The sequence below is a fragment of the Tauraco erythrolophus genome, chromosome 1 (assembly GCF_009769465.1).
Source record: "Tauraco erythrolophus isolate bTauEry1 chromosome 1, bTauEry1.pri, whole genome shotgun sequence".
Lineage (NCBI taxonomy): Eukaryota > Metazoa > Chordata > Aves > Musophagiformes > Musophagidae > Tauraco > Tauraco erythrolophus.
Window position 1 is genome coordinate 79,104,729 of NC_141465.1, and position 16,317 is coordinate 79,121,045.

Consider the following 16,317-nt stretch of genomic DNA (forward strand, 5'->3'; position numbering starts at 1 on the left):
AATCAACATATTCTGCATTACAGTATATCATCTGAAGAAAATAGGTGAGTGCAACAGTTGTTGTCGTTCATTAATCAACATGAATTAATTTAAATGATTTTTAGTTTGATCTCCATGCTACAACTAGCATTTAAGAGGAAAACAATGTTAAAAATATCTACCTGAAATACATTTAAAAAAAAAGGATAAAGATGAGCTACTGAGAAAGAAAAATGTCAGGTCCACTTGATGGAAAAAATGGATGAGGAGACTGTGATCTCCATAAAAGACAGAGAGAAACAATAGGAGGAACAGAAGGTAATAAAGAATAACATACTGTGTTTAAAAACATATGAAATAATTTTAATTACAGAAAAATGTGGGTGGATGTGACATTAATAGTGTTATGACTTAGACAAATCTCAAGCCTGAGGGTTTTAGGTTGTATTGGGTTTCTTTAATCATTCCTATTATAAGTATTAAGACTGGAAGTTCAGTAATTACTTTTAAGATAAAGAGAAAGTACTGTCAACCAAATAAAATTAATTTCTGGTCTTGTTCATGGGATTTGGGAGATGTGAATGAAATCATTGGTATGTTGGGACTAGTAGACCAGACTTCTTGCGTAGCCACTATATTGCATGAATAAATGCGAAATGAAAAAAGAATAAAAATAATAATTTTTATCTTTGTCTTTAAAATAATATTTTCTGGTTTTAACCTACACGATAAAGTTGAATTGCAGCTCTTTTAGCTGTGATTAATTTCACTGACTGTTTTCCACCCGATCGATTCACTGGTTTGAAGCAAGGTACCACAAGAAGGGTTGTTTTAAGATAAGCTCTTGAGACAGTAACATATATCTGTGGTTCTACTGCAAAATACTACAGTCTGAAGTGTATGTATGACCATATCAATAGCTGGTGTGCCAGCCCATTAGAAGCTGCAAACCAAAGGAATGCAGTCCTTTAAAAGACGAGTAATATACCTGAAAAGTCATATACTTATGGAATTGGTAGGTGAACACGCTTGTCCCTTAATGGATACAAACAAGCAAGCACCTATGATTTTACAGTAAACTTTGAAAAATAATTACAAATGGCATAAGAACACTGATAAATATCCAAATAAAAACACGTATATGTGACTGTTGCACAGAGCTAGTTTCCACGGCTTTGCTGCCTCGGTACTGGAAGTCTCCTGCTCTTAATCGTCCCCCTAGAAGTATTTCCTACCTCTTCAACTGCATCTGAAATCAGACTGCGACTCTAATCAGCATCGCTCTCCTGATCCGCATCTCCACGGATCTCCACACAGCGGACCCCTGACCGTACGCAGCGCAACCTGTGGGCGGCAACAAACTCCATAAACATGCATTTCAGTGTGCGCACCTTCCTCCAGTGATGACGGCGAGTAATGTCTTGCTGCAAGCCAACGTGGCATTGCAGCCTCAATTTACTGGCCCGCAGCTCCTTAATCAACCACAAATTTCCTTTATGTTATGAGAATTACTAACAAATCTGAAACACATTACTACGACCTTGCTATTTCTGCAGCCTTTAAAAATTATGTACTTCTTTCAGACATTTCGCTTTTCTGTATTTTTCCTACTGCACAGTATGTGTCTCTATTACAAGACATGAAAAAAGCTTTCATATCACACAGCTCATTAGAGGCTTAAATGAACCAGTTTTAGAGGTACGATTTTGACCTCATTATTGTCCTCAATCAATGAAATAAAAATGGCGGTTGTCATAACATCATATCTTGGATACATTACTCTAGGAATCTGCAATCAGAGTCTGCTCCTCAGATGGTAAAACTGCTATTGAATATATTTGCTAGTACTAAGCCTGATTAAATAATAATAAAAAAGGATTTTTAGAACTCAGAAGAAGCCAATCAAAGTATCTCTGAACAAACTGGAGGGAAAGATAGATCCTGCCTGCATCTTGTCATAACCTTGGTCCATCTGCAAAATGCTGTAGCAAAAAAAATCCTCGCCTGGCACAGTTCCTATGCCACTGCCTAAACATGTCTTAACATGCTTGTATGTCTCAACAAAAATCAGCATGTGTCTGATGTGCCACTCTGAAGGTGAAAGACATGCTTTAAGTTCAATGACAGTTTTTTCAAACGCTCCTTATCTTCAGAATGAGAGTATCTCTTTTCTTCATTTTTGCCCACTTTTATGCCAGTCATACACTTGGCATGGGAGGAACCAGTCTCTGGAAATGCCCCTTTCTCTCCACTGACCACAGAGAGAGCTGAGGCAACTAACTTAAGGCTTGATGCTTAACCCTTAAACGACTGCTGCGTTCTGCACATCTAGTACAAATGAGATGGATCATCTATGCCAGCATTCAATTTGCAACAGATTTCAGTTACATGTACTAGGTCATTTCCAGAATTTTACACTTCTGAATGTATTACTATATAAAAAAACATTATTTGGATTTCTAAATATATACAGATGCCTTCTAGTGACTAAACCTTTAGCTTGCACATATATGTGAAGGTAGTAAGCTGGTATATATATACCTTGCCTGTTACATGTACTGGACATATGATGTATATTATTTTTGAGAGACTTAAGTGACCAGGACTTACCCCAAAGGCTCTGTAATTCAGTAATAGTCCAGAGCTGATATATTTTCCCTTGTCATATGTGTTACTATTTTAGCACACAGAACAAATTAGCAAACACTTAGTCAAGCTTCTGACAAGTCTGCCAAGCCAAAATTCTTCAAATTTTGCACTGTTCAAGTAAAGCTGTTCTTATTTATTCAATTTAGTTGTATTTGGTAAATAGACTCTGACTGCTTTGTAATCCAGTTTCATTTTTATGAAAAATGGTGGGTTTTTTTCCCCTAACAATTTGTTTTTTTCTGAGATGTGTGAAGTCATGTTATTAAACGATTCAATAGTGGTTTGCAAATAATGTTATTTTCAAGTGAAACTATTCTTAAAAGTTCCTGCTTTCTGAATCATGTATTTCTACTGGATGCTGGACTTTGATAGTTCTTTTACGACTTAGCCAAATACTCTTTCTTTCACTTTGTCACATATCAGTTAAATTCTACAAGCAAGGCTTCTTCTTGCTGCTATGTACAACTGGAAGATCATACCTCCAATTTCTTTCATAATATACTTCCAATTAGTTTATAACGTTCCCTGCACACCTGTAGAGAAATGAAGCTTTGAACAGAGAGGCAGAGCGCAGGCAGAAGAAAAGACTTATCTGGATCTTCAACAGCCGGCAGGGAAGAAACAACTTTTTACCTTTCTGTAGTCCTCTTCTCCCTTCCTTCATCTACTTTTTCTCCGCACAGATGCATGGAACAAGCTGTCAACCTTCACCCATAGGAGACGGCACGGAAAGGTTTGGGCAGGGAAGGCTCTCCGTAGCTGGATAACTCCTATCTACAACTACTCAAGTGAAAAGCTACTTTCTAACAGAAGGTATTTGGCATTCCCAGATGTGTGCTCAGGCATACTGTCTTCCTTAAAAGCAATTGCTTCAGAGTATCCTCAACTATGTCATGAATCTATAACTTATAAATTGGGAGGTGGATTTTTTTTGCAGAAGATAAAGTTGACTTTTATCAGGCTGTTTTTAGCCTGGTTTCCTATGGAAACAAGGCTGCACAGTAATATAGTACAGTCCGTGTGTCCTCTCCTTGTAATTTTTGAACTAAGCAGCCCAATTTCCACCAAATGTGACTGAGAAGATAAAAATCTCAAAGATAGTTAAGCTCTTATAAATTTTGAAAGCAGCAGCTGCTGGATAGAAGAGAGACCAGGATCCTAGCATTAACATACAGGGTGCTAACAATCTTATCAGCCCATTTCTGCTGTCAAGTGTGGCAGCCTGCATACCATTACCAGAATATATGCATATTCAGAGATAAAAGAAGCCCTCTATAACTCAATTATTAACCAAGAGACATAAATCCATAAGAAACTGGTCCTCTTCAGTTCTGGTTCTTTTAGCACTTCTCTTCTTTATCCAGATAGCCAAGATACTAGGCTGATGAAGGAAAAAAATAAAAAATAAAAAGGAGGAATAGTTCAAATTGAAAACTAAAATCATACAAAATCCAAATTATACCAACAGAGACGAGTGAATAGGTGGAATAAGGAGTTGATCACCTACTACAGTACAAGGATGGATAGCTTCTAAGGTTACGTACTGAGGTACATTTAAATCCCTTTCCGATTATTCCAGGTTCAGAACTCCTATACATAAACACACATACATGCACACACAAACACGCACACAGGAGATTGCGAGTTTCACTTTTTAACTGTGACCAACTAAATGTGTTGAATGACCCAACTTTTTCACGCAGATACATGAGCTAAGGCTGAAAATAATTTTTGTTTCCTCTATCCAACAGCCAAGCAGCAACATAATGGTTAAAAAACAGGGATTCCTCAACCAAACCCATTTTTACAGCTCTTTAGTGTTTAGTTTGAGATGGTCTGCCATAATTAGCTGTGCCGTCATTTCTCCTGGCTTGGTTCAAAAATACTTGAAAAAATACCATGCTGAAATGCATGCATTGACTAGGGGAAGTGGTATGACAAGTTATTTGTTATGCAAAGAAGTGGCATAATTCTTCATTATATGTCCAATATTCTGCCAGTATTTACTATAAATAAGACTGCTCTGTTTCAAGATTTCTCAAGACAAAAGATACAAATTCCAAGTGCTCAGCCAAAAAAATTCAGAATCTAGAAAGTATTTGTCAGCTAGCAGTTCCTGAAATATAACTGATGTTTGATTCCTACCTGTTAATTCTCAAAAAAAAAAAAAAAAAAAAAAAAAAAAAAAGGCAAAAAAAGTAAAAAGATGAGCTTTACTTTCACTCATTTTTGTGGTAACATCTCTCTCTTTTTTTTTTTCTCTTCTCTCCATAGTGTCAGATTTCTTTATCCTTGCATCCCCTCTGCTCATCCTGGGAATCAGGTGCATGCTGCAGGTAGGACCTCTTAATTCAAGGAGCCGCTGCTGTCCAATTAAACTTGGTGCCAGATCACAGACAGTCAGACGCTAAGGTAGCTGTTCTGCTTCCTAGTTCAGCAGTAAATGCAACACCCTTAGCAGTGCAGACTGGGTATTAACTCACTCGTTTGTAGGCATGCTGTAAGGTCAATTCATGTTGGGCCAGATGGAAAAAACTAAAAGACGTAAAGAAGGAAATGGGGCACTTAAAGCAGGCTCAGTAAGAACAGAGATGCCTATACTCAAGAATATAATCCTGAAGACCTGAACTCAGGTTTCCTCAAGGAATCTACTTCTACAATTTGAAAAGTTCCCAGGTGCCTAATAGTTTTTTTCAGCACATACAGCGATTTTGTCCGGGTTTGGGAATACTGAGAAGTCAGCATTAAGTTAAATCCAAACATAAAAATCAGGTCGATAATCTCCTGCCTGCCTTTCATGAAGAACTGAATTCATTGGATGTTCTTATGACACACTGGACCAGGATCAAGCACCTCTGAAGTAGAGTGTTAACCAGCACTTTTAAAATCTAACACAAAGTGCTTGTTTTCCCTGTTTTTCAGTAGCTGAATGTAGCTTAACCTATTTTCAATTTGTAGTCTGCAGACATTAGAGAAGAACAGACTATCTCAGTGTAATTCATAAAAAATAACTAAGGGCAGCACACCTGTCATCAATAGACTTAAGTTTGCTATGGATACACATCTCAGCTAGAATAGTATTAAAAGAAATAATAATTTTTTAACTCTTGAGTCAGTGGGTCAAGGATATGCTCAAGATGTTTTCAAGAGATGACGGTTCACCCTCTTTCTTCGTCTACTGCAATTCAAGCCCCTGTCTCCCACTGCCCTGCAGGTTATGCAAAGCCTCAGCCTGTGTGCCTTGAGTAAGAAATCGGGTATCAGCAGCAGAGCTCCTTACGCTGCACAGTATTATCACAGGAGTGAGATGCTCCATCCAGGCTGATGAAGAATCCAATTAACCTCAGAGTATAGTGCTGAAACTAACCCGAAAGTGGCCAGCAATTAGCAAAATGGACCCATATAAACCTTAGGTGCTATCCCTTTCCAGATCTCTGCAGATCAAGGTAAAAATCTTTCCTAAGAAGAAGAAACTCTTTCTTTCAAAAATGTACACTCTTTTCCTTCAGGCAGCACCCGTAAAAATCCATCTGATGTATCCAGTTCCCCTATATACACCTGTCTGATGGATTCAGTGCTTGTTTGAGGTGGGAGAGCTGAAGCTTTATCCCCAACATCCAGGTTCCCTGGAAAATGTCTTCACAAGAGGGTTATGTATGATTCTGGCTGTGAAAAAGTCCCCTCCAGCCTTTTCCTTAGTCAAGAGGAGAAAGAAAAAGCAAAGAGCATGATTCCGTAGCTTTGAGGGCAGGGCAGCCAGGTGAGAGAGCAGCACGCTCCAGTTCTTCTGTGATAACTATTTGTGAAATTGGTTCAGCAATCGGTTAGCGTAGGCAACTACACCACGCTGGAGGCAGGTTTGAAACCCTCGACTCCCTGTCTGCCTGGCAGCAGTTCCGCTGTCTCGCACCCCGTGCCCACCATTGCAGCCTATGCTACTCTCATGCATGAGATAAAGAGCTGAAACGCCTCACATAATTTCCAATCTTGGCATTTAAAGATTAGTCAGTGGCTACACTCAGCACTCAGTAGTTACATCTTATTTTTATTAGCGTTTGTTTGTCGGGTTTTTTTAAAATTCTTCTCATGACTGCAAAGACAACTTTATTTCCAACCTCTTTAAAAAGGCCATCCAAAGAAACAGATGACATAACAACATTATAAAAGAGACAAAATTAGCAGTCGTGAAAAGTACAGAAGGCTTGGAATGAAATACATACTTGCAGGGGTGGTTAGGATATAAAAGCTGTGACATTGACAATGGCATCCAAAAAAGGAATCTGCAGGCAGGGTTTTTACAGACACTGAGGTCTGTACGATACTGTCCTTAACTCACTGCACGCTCAATTTGACCTGACTTAGAAAGGAAGGATAGGTGAGAGCTGGGTACTGATGGGCAGTCCACAGCCAGTACGTTTTCCTTGTGATTAAGCAACACATGTACTAAACTCCAGGGATCCTCCTCTCTGTTTTGTGGACCCCATTTGAGCACTGGAGCCCACGTGTCTAATACTAAAACTGTCCTCAGATCTAAAACAAATGAGCAATACATGTCAACTAACAGAAGCAGCAGGAACAATATTAACTGTAAAGCTCGTATTTTTATAAAATATTCAAATACTTATTAATATAGTATTTTAAACCCCATATATAATGCAAGAGGATAAAAGACTTCAGGTAGCATGAGGAGGAATTAGAAGATGAGCAGGAAGCACAGTCTAGCAATGAAATGAATGAGCTGACCGTGACCGAAAGTGATGCCACCTCTGTGAAATCTATGCAGCAGTTACCGACTACTTCTTTCACTTGCAATACATTTATTGTCTGTATCTTGATAAAACACAGTGTCACCAATCAGGCCGAGAGAAACAGCAACATGTTCATGTAGCTTTTATGATGTGTATAGAAAATGAGAGACAAAAGTTGAATCCAGCAGTCAGAAAAACAGAATTTAAGCACTGACTTGGAGTTACTGCACTCTCGTAAGTATGTCTCTCTTGATAGTATTTTAATCAATTGCTCTTGAACTTGGGCAATACATCTGCTGTATTTCCCAAGCTACTATCTACAATGCATTTCAAGCTGTAATAATTTATAAATGGACCTCACATTGTCCTCCTGTTATTATTAAATCCAACCACAAGTGACCATTCCACTATGTACTCCACTGTCTCTATAGCAATGACCACACTTTTTGAAAAAGGATACTGAGAAGTTTAAAACAGGAAAAAAGAAAAAAAAGTATCTCATAAATACAGCCCAGGGCTGCCCAGGAGACGAGGCTGAGGAAGCAGGAAAGACAGTATGCAATATTTTGAGTAGGTACAGTGAGCTTTGTGTGATGACACTAATAATAAATCCCAATTTAGAAAAGACCACAATTTCAACTTTTGCCCGGAGCTCTTTGAATGTCTGCGTGCCCCTGAATGTCTAATTTAGCAGTGTTTTTATCCTATATCGGTACCTATCTAGTATCATTTAATTAAAGGAATTACAGTAGAAATACAATCTCATGAAGGAATAACACGTTTTATTGTTAGACAGAAGCAGACAACTGAACTAAATAAAGGAAAATGGAGTTGATGCCATTTGAATTCAATTGCTAGGTTTTGATTTTATGACAGTCCTTGGATGCTATGGCAACTCCCATTTCTGCACTGCCTGAAGAACACAGAAATGCCCCCATGACAGACTAAAGGCATATCAGTAGCGGTCACAGGGGGTTTTCTTGGGGACAGGACAGCCCAAGTCACATTCTCATGAAGCACTGGGAGAGCTCACGTGTTTAGGGCAGATTTTCAAAACAGTACAGAACTATCTTTGGTTGCTCCCATGAGTTTTACAGAGGTCCTCGATAAGAGCTTTTGAACACGTCATCCTGAAAGTATAGCTTTTAGGTCATCAGCGGGGGTACATCAACCATTTTTTTCTAAGCTTCTCAGCAGCTGAAAACCTTTTCAAGAAACCACCTTATATAAAGTCATCACTTTCTTTGGGAACTACACATGTATATGAAGGGACAGAGTTTGTTCCCATTTAGAAGAGGGAGTACAGTCTACTCACAGCAAGGGATATCAGAAAATACTTTTGAAATTACATACATTCTCTAGTGGTTTTGAAAGGGATCTAAACGTACCTCTAGGGTATGTTTTATCCCACCTTGTTGTAAAAACTACCATTAGATCATCACTCCCATTTTGTGAGAAATCTATGTTCCTAGATGGTTTTTTTTGCTGGTGGAGAAGGAAGTTTGATTTGTTTTGTCTTGTTTTAATATTGCTTGTCTGGTGACGTTCCCATTTAGAGACCCACTGGCTGAAATCAAAACCTCTGCAGCAGTCATGCAATTCTTCTGAATCTAGTGTGATAAGCTGAACTGTACCAGCATCTGCCTAACCTAAATAAATACACAGGGGATGCAAGGTGGGTTTCCCAAATGGCTTATTATGATACGAATTAAACTGGCGGGATCAATGATCAGGGACTCCCTCACATATTCTTGTGATTGTGGACTTGCCGTTTCTGAAGCAATATGGATGAATTTTTATGACCTCATTTACTGAGTCTCTCTCAAGCAATACACAGGAAGAAAACAGTGGCTGAAGGTGATAGCTCCCAATTACTAAAATGATTTATTGATATTAGGAATAAGATATGGAAAACAGCAATTACAACACCTGCATCACTGATAGTTTATCAAGATTAAGAATTGTTTCTGCATTTATGTACATTGCAAAAATTTTTACACCTTTTGTGCTTCAGAATTTTTTTTGATGTTATATTACTGTTTTATTTTTCCAGTCTGAGAGTTTGCACTCGCTTTAACCTTTTGTTGTCTAATATACAATAAAAGCTAAAGCTATATATTGAGTGTCCTAAAAAAAAAATCACGTATTATGCCCAAAGCTCGAAACACCTGTTGAGTCATTACATTTCTAACACAAAATAAAAGGCACAAAATGCACTTTTCTGTAAATGAGAGGCATATTATAAAGTCCGTTGATCCTAGACAAATCCTTGTAAGTCTTCTTAGGAATGGTTCTCACAGGAATTAAGCACACAAGTCTCGAGCAGGCATTGCTCTGTTTGCCACTTTGAAGTAAACAGCCACTGAAGCATTAGTCTGAGAACCTTGGGGAGGAAGTAAAGCAATCCCTCCACCTCTTCCTCAGTGCAACGGTTAGCTGGCATCATCACCAGGAGAGCTCAGTAAAGAGGAAAAAAGAAAGAGCCTTTCTTACACAACGAGTAAACAGACGGAAGCATTCTAGCTCCAGGATGGCAGCGGAGGAAAGCACTAGCTTTTATTTTGAGACATTTTCTTCAGCGTAAGCAAACTAAAAACGGTCTGCAGATAAGCTTCAATTAATATAGGCAGACTCCGTCTTGACAGAAAAGCAAGAGAGATTAAATCTTTCAGAGAGGCTGGAGAAGCCAAGGAAGACTGCTCTTATTAAGCAAAATCTTAATTCTGTTGTATTGTTATTTAGGTTCCATTACTGCAAATCTGTATTTTAAAGACATGCTATTTAGCCCTTAAATAGGGAACGCTGCCTGGATGACTCGACATACAAGAAGACATTCCTGATGAAAGTACATGGCAAATCTTTAAACATAGGTACTGAAACAGCCCCCTAACAGACTATTTCTAGGGCACTCAGCGAATAACAAATATACTTCTTTGAAATGGGGTATTTTAAGAATGAGCACAATAAACAAAAGGAAAGGAAGAAGCATTTTCCAATAGTTTGCTGGCAATAGAGGAAAAACTCTCCGTCACATTGCATAGCAGTAGAGAGCGTACTCAGAAACTAAGGTAGTGCATGACAGAAGGATTAAAACAAAACAAACTAATCAAATTCTGAGATGTGCACATCTCCCCGCCCCAAGAATTAAATTCTGTCCAGCCTTTTAGCAAACAACATAGTAAGTGGTCTAACTAGATAAAACTTTTCTGACCTCAGCCGTTTTACCGGACCTCAAATTATTTACTCGATCTCACGCTTTTCTGTAGTCCCAAGCTGTAGCATCCACGCTGCTCCACTGAGAGCACAACGCATCAGCTATATTTACTCTGCCTGCACAGTCCCTATCACGTGCATGCATTAGGTCGCTCACAAAAACACTGCTGCTTAAAAACCACTTTTTCTCAAAGAATTTACATACTCGAAAACTAGTAATTTCATTACTGAAGAAGTCGCAGTCCTCTCAGTTAACTTGCCTTCAGCAATGGCCAGTGCAGTGATGCACATGAGTCCCTCAAAGAAGTCTGGGAAACAATCAACATTGATCTGACAGTAAACCTTCTGTGGGTTTAGGGAATCAGTGAGGAACTGTGACTGCCAGCTACAGGAGCGGCAAGGGTCCTGCATCAGTGGAAGAGGTAGACCAGTCCCCTATGTAAGAAAGTTAAGTTAGGGAAAAGAGGGTCCAAGAAAGAGTAAAGAATTTCTTGGGCTTTTTCCTACCTTAAAAAAAAGGGGTTGTAGCCATTTATTTTCACAGCCCGGTGAGAGGGATCTTCCTAATGCGTTTCATTTGTGACCAGAGGCATCCCTGGTGCAAATGTCATCCTTTGATGGAGTATATACCTATAGTATGTGTACATACTTAGACATATAGGTGTAGATACAGCTCTATCTATCTATCTATTTATATGCAAACACATACATACCTATTCCTAAGGCTCAGAGACTGATTGGGAGCATGTTAACTCTAAAGTTACGTGGTCCTGCTGGCTAGGACTAGGACTAGGCTATTTTGCTTCAGGACAAGTGTTTATATAAGGGCAGTCTTGTCGTTCCAAGACCCTGTAAGTTAGGAGTGAGTGTGCAGTTTCTATCCACTAGGAATATCTGGTCCCACCCCAAGATCCCTTTTACGCTCTTATTGTGGAAGGGTAACTCTGGAGTGTGACTTTATGTGCATGGAGAGTGATTTTAGACTATAAAAAGGCACAATGAGCTGTCATCAGAAACTAATGTTAAAGAAGTTGCTAAGGACTAAGCTGAGAGGTCTTGGTGGAAATGGGCTGGGCGGATGCTGATCAAGGTTTTACTTACTTGCAAGCAGAAAATAAACCTGATAACGAAGAGATTGCAAGGGAAGAGTTAATATTGATATCCACAGAAAACAAGCCCATCGACTGATTTCCCCTTCTGGAGGGAGTGCTCAGCTGACTGTCACAGGGAGGAGAGGGGGAGTGTTATCACAATGTTGAGCAAGGAGGATATTTTTCAGTGCTAGTACTTTGGGAAAGGACATCAGGGCCACTAAATCACCTAGAAGTGTTCTTCTCTAAATATTTGGGATTTAACATATATCGGAAAAAAAAAAAAACAGAGGGCTATGTAATGAGCTCAAGCACCAATTCTACAGTGCTTAATTAGCATCTTACTCCAAGACTATTTTAAACTGTCTCAACTAGACTCCTTCAAGATGAATCTTTGTGGGTTAGCCTAAGACCCATTCCTGACTGTTATACTAGGATGTAGGCAAGGCATGGCTATAGCTTTTCAGCAATCTCTGGTAAGCACATTAGTTTTTCAACTGGTTTGTGCTGAAATAGTCTTGAGGAAGGGTCATCTAGAGCCTAGATCACCATGTTAGTTGTTGTAGTATCTACAGTGGTAAGTCTTGTTTTTACTGTTTTCTTACAACATATATAGGTATTAAAAAGCCCCTGGTAGGTGATGACCAAGTGAAAACATTTTGTCTGTCCCATCTGTCAGAATTACTTTGGGAAACACTCTTTAAAAATACTGGGGTTTATATGGCACATAATGATAGTGTCCTTGATTCAAATAATATTGTGGTTAAAAGACTATGAGGTAGAGGATTGAATTTTGCATCTTTTATGTCCTTATCTTGTGGGACTCATAACTTTTTATTGGCACTTCAGATGTGGTCACAAAAAACACACTGAAAGCAGGCTACTATTAATGTTGGCTAACAAAACCTACAGCTTAACATATTGCCTTATGGGGTGAGGATAGAAGGGGAAAGTCCAGGGGAAAAAATACCATATATGCAAACGTTATCGTAAAAATTTCAACAACTCAAACATACCATAATTGGATATTGTAATAAAATGGCTCTGCTGAGTCGCAGGCGCAGGATTAGGGGAAATGCGAACAGAGAAAGCAGATCTAAGCATGTTTGAAACTTTCATATGTCTCCTAGTGCCAACATTTCAGTCACTTAAAAAAAAAAAAAGTAAAATCAGAATATTCTAGGGCTATTTAATGGGCCTCATATAAACCCGAGGTTTTTCTCAATGAACGGGTTAAAGAATAGGAATCCCCATCCTTGTGACTTTAAGTCAAAGTAAACTGCTGAAATTTCCCTTCCTTATTAAGATCACAAGTCTGTTAAGACTGGCACAGATTTGTCCCTGAGACAAGAAGGCAAAATCAAACAAGTGATACTCCATTTCATTCCCTGAAGTTTCAATCCATATCAGCAAACTTTCAGAAATAAGTTAATTTCGTGTTACATTCCTACATAACAGACTGTTCCAAATAAACGAACTGAGAAAAAAGAAAAAAGATTTCTAGTACTGCAGAGCATAAGAATTCACCATAATGACATAAATCTCCATATTTCTACACAGCATTTCTAGAATATTCTGATCTGAGGACTTTTATCGCTGAAGAAAGGAAATCTCCAAGTAAGCACGTTTACGCTTTTCTACCTTCTATCACACTAAGGTCCATAAATCAACTACCGTGCAATTTTTCACAGTTATGAGCTTGGAAAGATCTATCTTGCTTGGAAAGCAAGATCACACTCTAAATATGGAAATTCAAAACAAACCTTATATATTATATATAATTTCTATTTTCCTCTACTTTGTATGACCAATAGCAGAAATGATAAATTTATGTACTGATAGCCATGCATTCACAGATCTCAAAATAGAAGTTATGACTTCTCCACCTCAGATTGATAGTGCCGTTATAAAAGGTCTGATGCTTACCTGAAAGGAAGAATGTTATTTGGATTTACTTTGAAAATTAATGCAATGAGAGTTACAACAAGTACTCGTCTGAATTAATAGTGCGATCCCGTATCTTATCAGTAAGTGCTTCTAGCTTCAAAATTGATGTTTGCTTGAAGATTGTGGTTATACTTCTCTAGTCAAACAGACCTCCTTACAGTGGTATCTCTGAAAAGGTTTCTCTCTCTGATCTCCACGAGTCTGTCAGAATAATGCTCCAAGATCTTAACTTTTCTGGTCTGAAATGAAAGAAGTAACCCTAAGAAAGAACTTGATATTGGCATTTCTAGGAAATAGGCTTTTCTGTGAATATACTGATAACACACTATAGCAACTTCACTTACTGCTTTCATGCTAACTCAGGTAACCACAACACGTCCTTCTTACCTGTCTTCTAAAAAAACAGGTTTCTGCTTATTTATCCTGGCCATCAGTGCACAGTTCTAGGTTTTCTATAAAGAGTTGCATTACTTATGCCTTTCTAGGACTCCCAGTAAGGATGAGTTCCGTTTCCTCTTTGAACTAAGATGGCTCTGAATGAAGGATTTCTCTTTGCAGCGTGAGACCTCTGGTAATGCTCCGTCTACAAAACAGCGGTTTCATAACTCTTCCAAGCATCTCTGGCTGTCTCTTTCCTATGACTTGCATAGCACTTCAAACTAGTCCAGAGCACGGGAAAGCACATTACACACCCAGTTTTGTCAGTTAAATCAAGCTCTATGCCAGAGGAAGGCTGCAATTGGAAGAGAGGGGAGTTTTTATCTCCCTCAGGATTTAAGAAACACCAAAAGAAGAATCCCAACCTCTGTATCACATGCATTAACAGAAGTTTGTCTAACGAATCAAATGAATAGAAAATCGTTGAACAAATTGTAACAAAAAAGGTCATGTCTCACCACTTATTAGTTCTCTAAAAGAATAAACAAAGTGTGTATAAGATGCAACTGATTTCCAAAGAGTAGTTGCATTTTTCTGAAAGCTTTCTTTCTGGTAACATCCTTCAAAGGGCATTAGACCCGATTATCACGGGAGGAGAGGGAAGAGTCTCTTCTGGCTTAATAACTGACTAGCAGATAGAGAGCATTTTAGAAACAAATTATCAGTATCCACAACAGAGACAGAAGAGTTCCCAAGAATCTCTCTCAGGTTCTCGTGCCACTGAACTTCCTTTTTTAGCATTTGAGAAAAATAGGATGATGTGTGAAAAGAAAGTATGATGATAAAAAATTAACCACAACAGGAAGAATTAAACTTGCCTTTGAAGAGCTGTACAAGGATCTCACAATACTGAATCACTTGGCAGAAAAATGACAGATGAAATTCAAAGTAGTTGTTTGCAAAGTACTGCACAGGCAAGGCAAGAAGGGGCAGCCCTAACTGCAGATAAAAAGTCATGGACTCCTATAACTTTCATTAGTATTAATAGTCAGTTTAAACCCTTTGATTATCGTTCTTCATGCCCAGTAGCAGTTATAAACAAAATGCCATTTTAGGAATTTTTAAGTAACAGGAAATAAGACCAAAACAGGAAATTATTTACTGTGTAACTTTATGATGAACAACATCTGCACAACAATTTCAACAGGACAGTATACTTAGCAAAGGTATAGAAAAGGAAGACAACAATGAATCAACATAAGGAAAAGCTTCTGTACTTAATCTCTGAAAAGATTAAAAAGATTAAGAAACTTTAATTTGAAAAAGCAGATAGATTTAGATTTTATTTTAGGAATACTATCTGCTGTATGTGTGTCTTGAAGTAGTAGACCATGTAGTTCTGTCTGATTTACTCCTGCCTTTTCAAGATGACGATGCAGACTCTGCTTTACATTCAGTTATATGTTATTGTAGAGATTGAGGATGGAGGTTAAATTGGAGAAAAATGTATTAGGGTGGTTTTTTATTTTGTTTTGCTTTGTTTGTTTGAGGTTTTGCCTGTAGTATGCTCCTTGAAATCTACTGGGGCACTAGCTACTACAATTACGTCAGAAAACAAGAGAGGGAGAAGAGAGAAGATGAAATTTTTGCAGCACGCAGGGAAGGCACAAATGGAATTAGATGTGGGCAGAGCACACACTTTAGAATTAGAATTTAAAATTAAGCCTTGAAATTAAGCCTTCAACACGAAAGATCTGCTTCTGGGAAATCCATCTGAGCTGTCAGTTGCTGTGGAGACAGGTAGAAGTACAGAGAAGGAGGAGCGTTTGTTGCCAGTGAGTGACATCTCTTACTGATGCGGTACTGCTGGCTGGTACAAGGTCACGGAGCTGCACATAGAAGCTGCGTTACGTGCTGCAAATTTCAGCATAATGAAAAACGTTCCCAAGACTTATGAAAACAAAATCTTCACATAACCTCACTAACCAGAGAGGAGAAGGAAGTAAGTCAGGCTTCTCTCTTCTCGTGGACTTTTCAGGGAGGTTCTGAACTTCAATACAATATCCGAAGTAACTCTCAAAAGGAAACAGAAACAATAATAAACTACTCAATAGTAAACGAAGAGTCTAGTCTACTAAATCTAAATCATTCTAAGAGGAACATTTGAAATAAATGAATGCTTTAGCTTTCAACTTTGAAGAATTGTTCTCATTTTCGCAAAGTGTTTAAAATAAGTCTGTGTCCCATATGAACCTGGCACTCAGATACGCTTACAGCAGTACTTCAGCAGCTGCCACTTGATCCGAACAAAC

General features: G+C 38.4%; 1 protein-coding gene across 2 annotated transcripts in view; it reads right to left on the reverse strand.

The window, feature by feature from the left end:
- GPC6 (glypican 6) overlaps positions 1 to 16,317 on the reverse strand; it is an 800,550-nt gene that overhangs the window by 761,747 nt on the left and 22,486 nt on the right. The window lies entirely within an intron of this gene.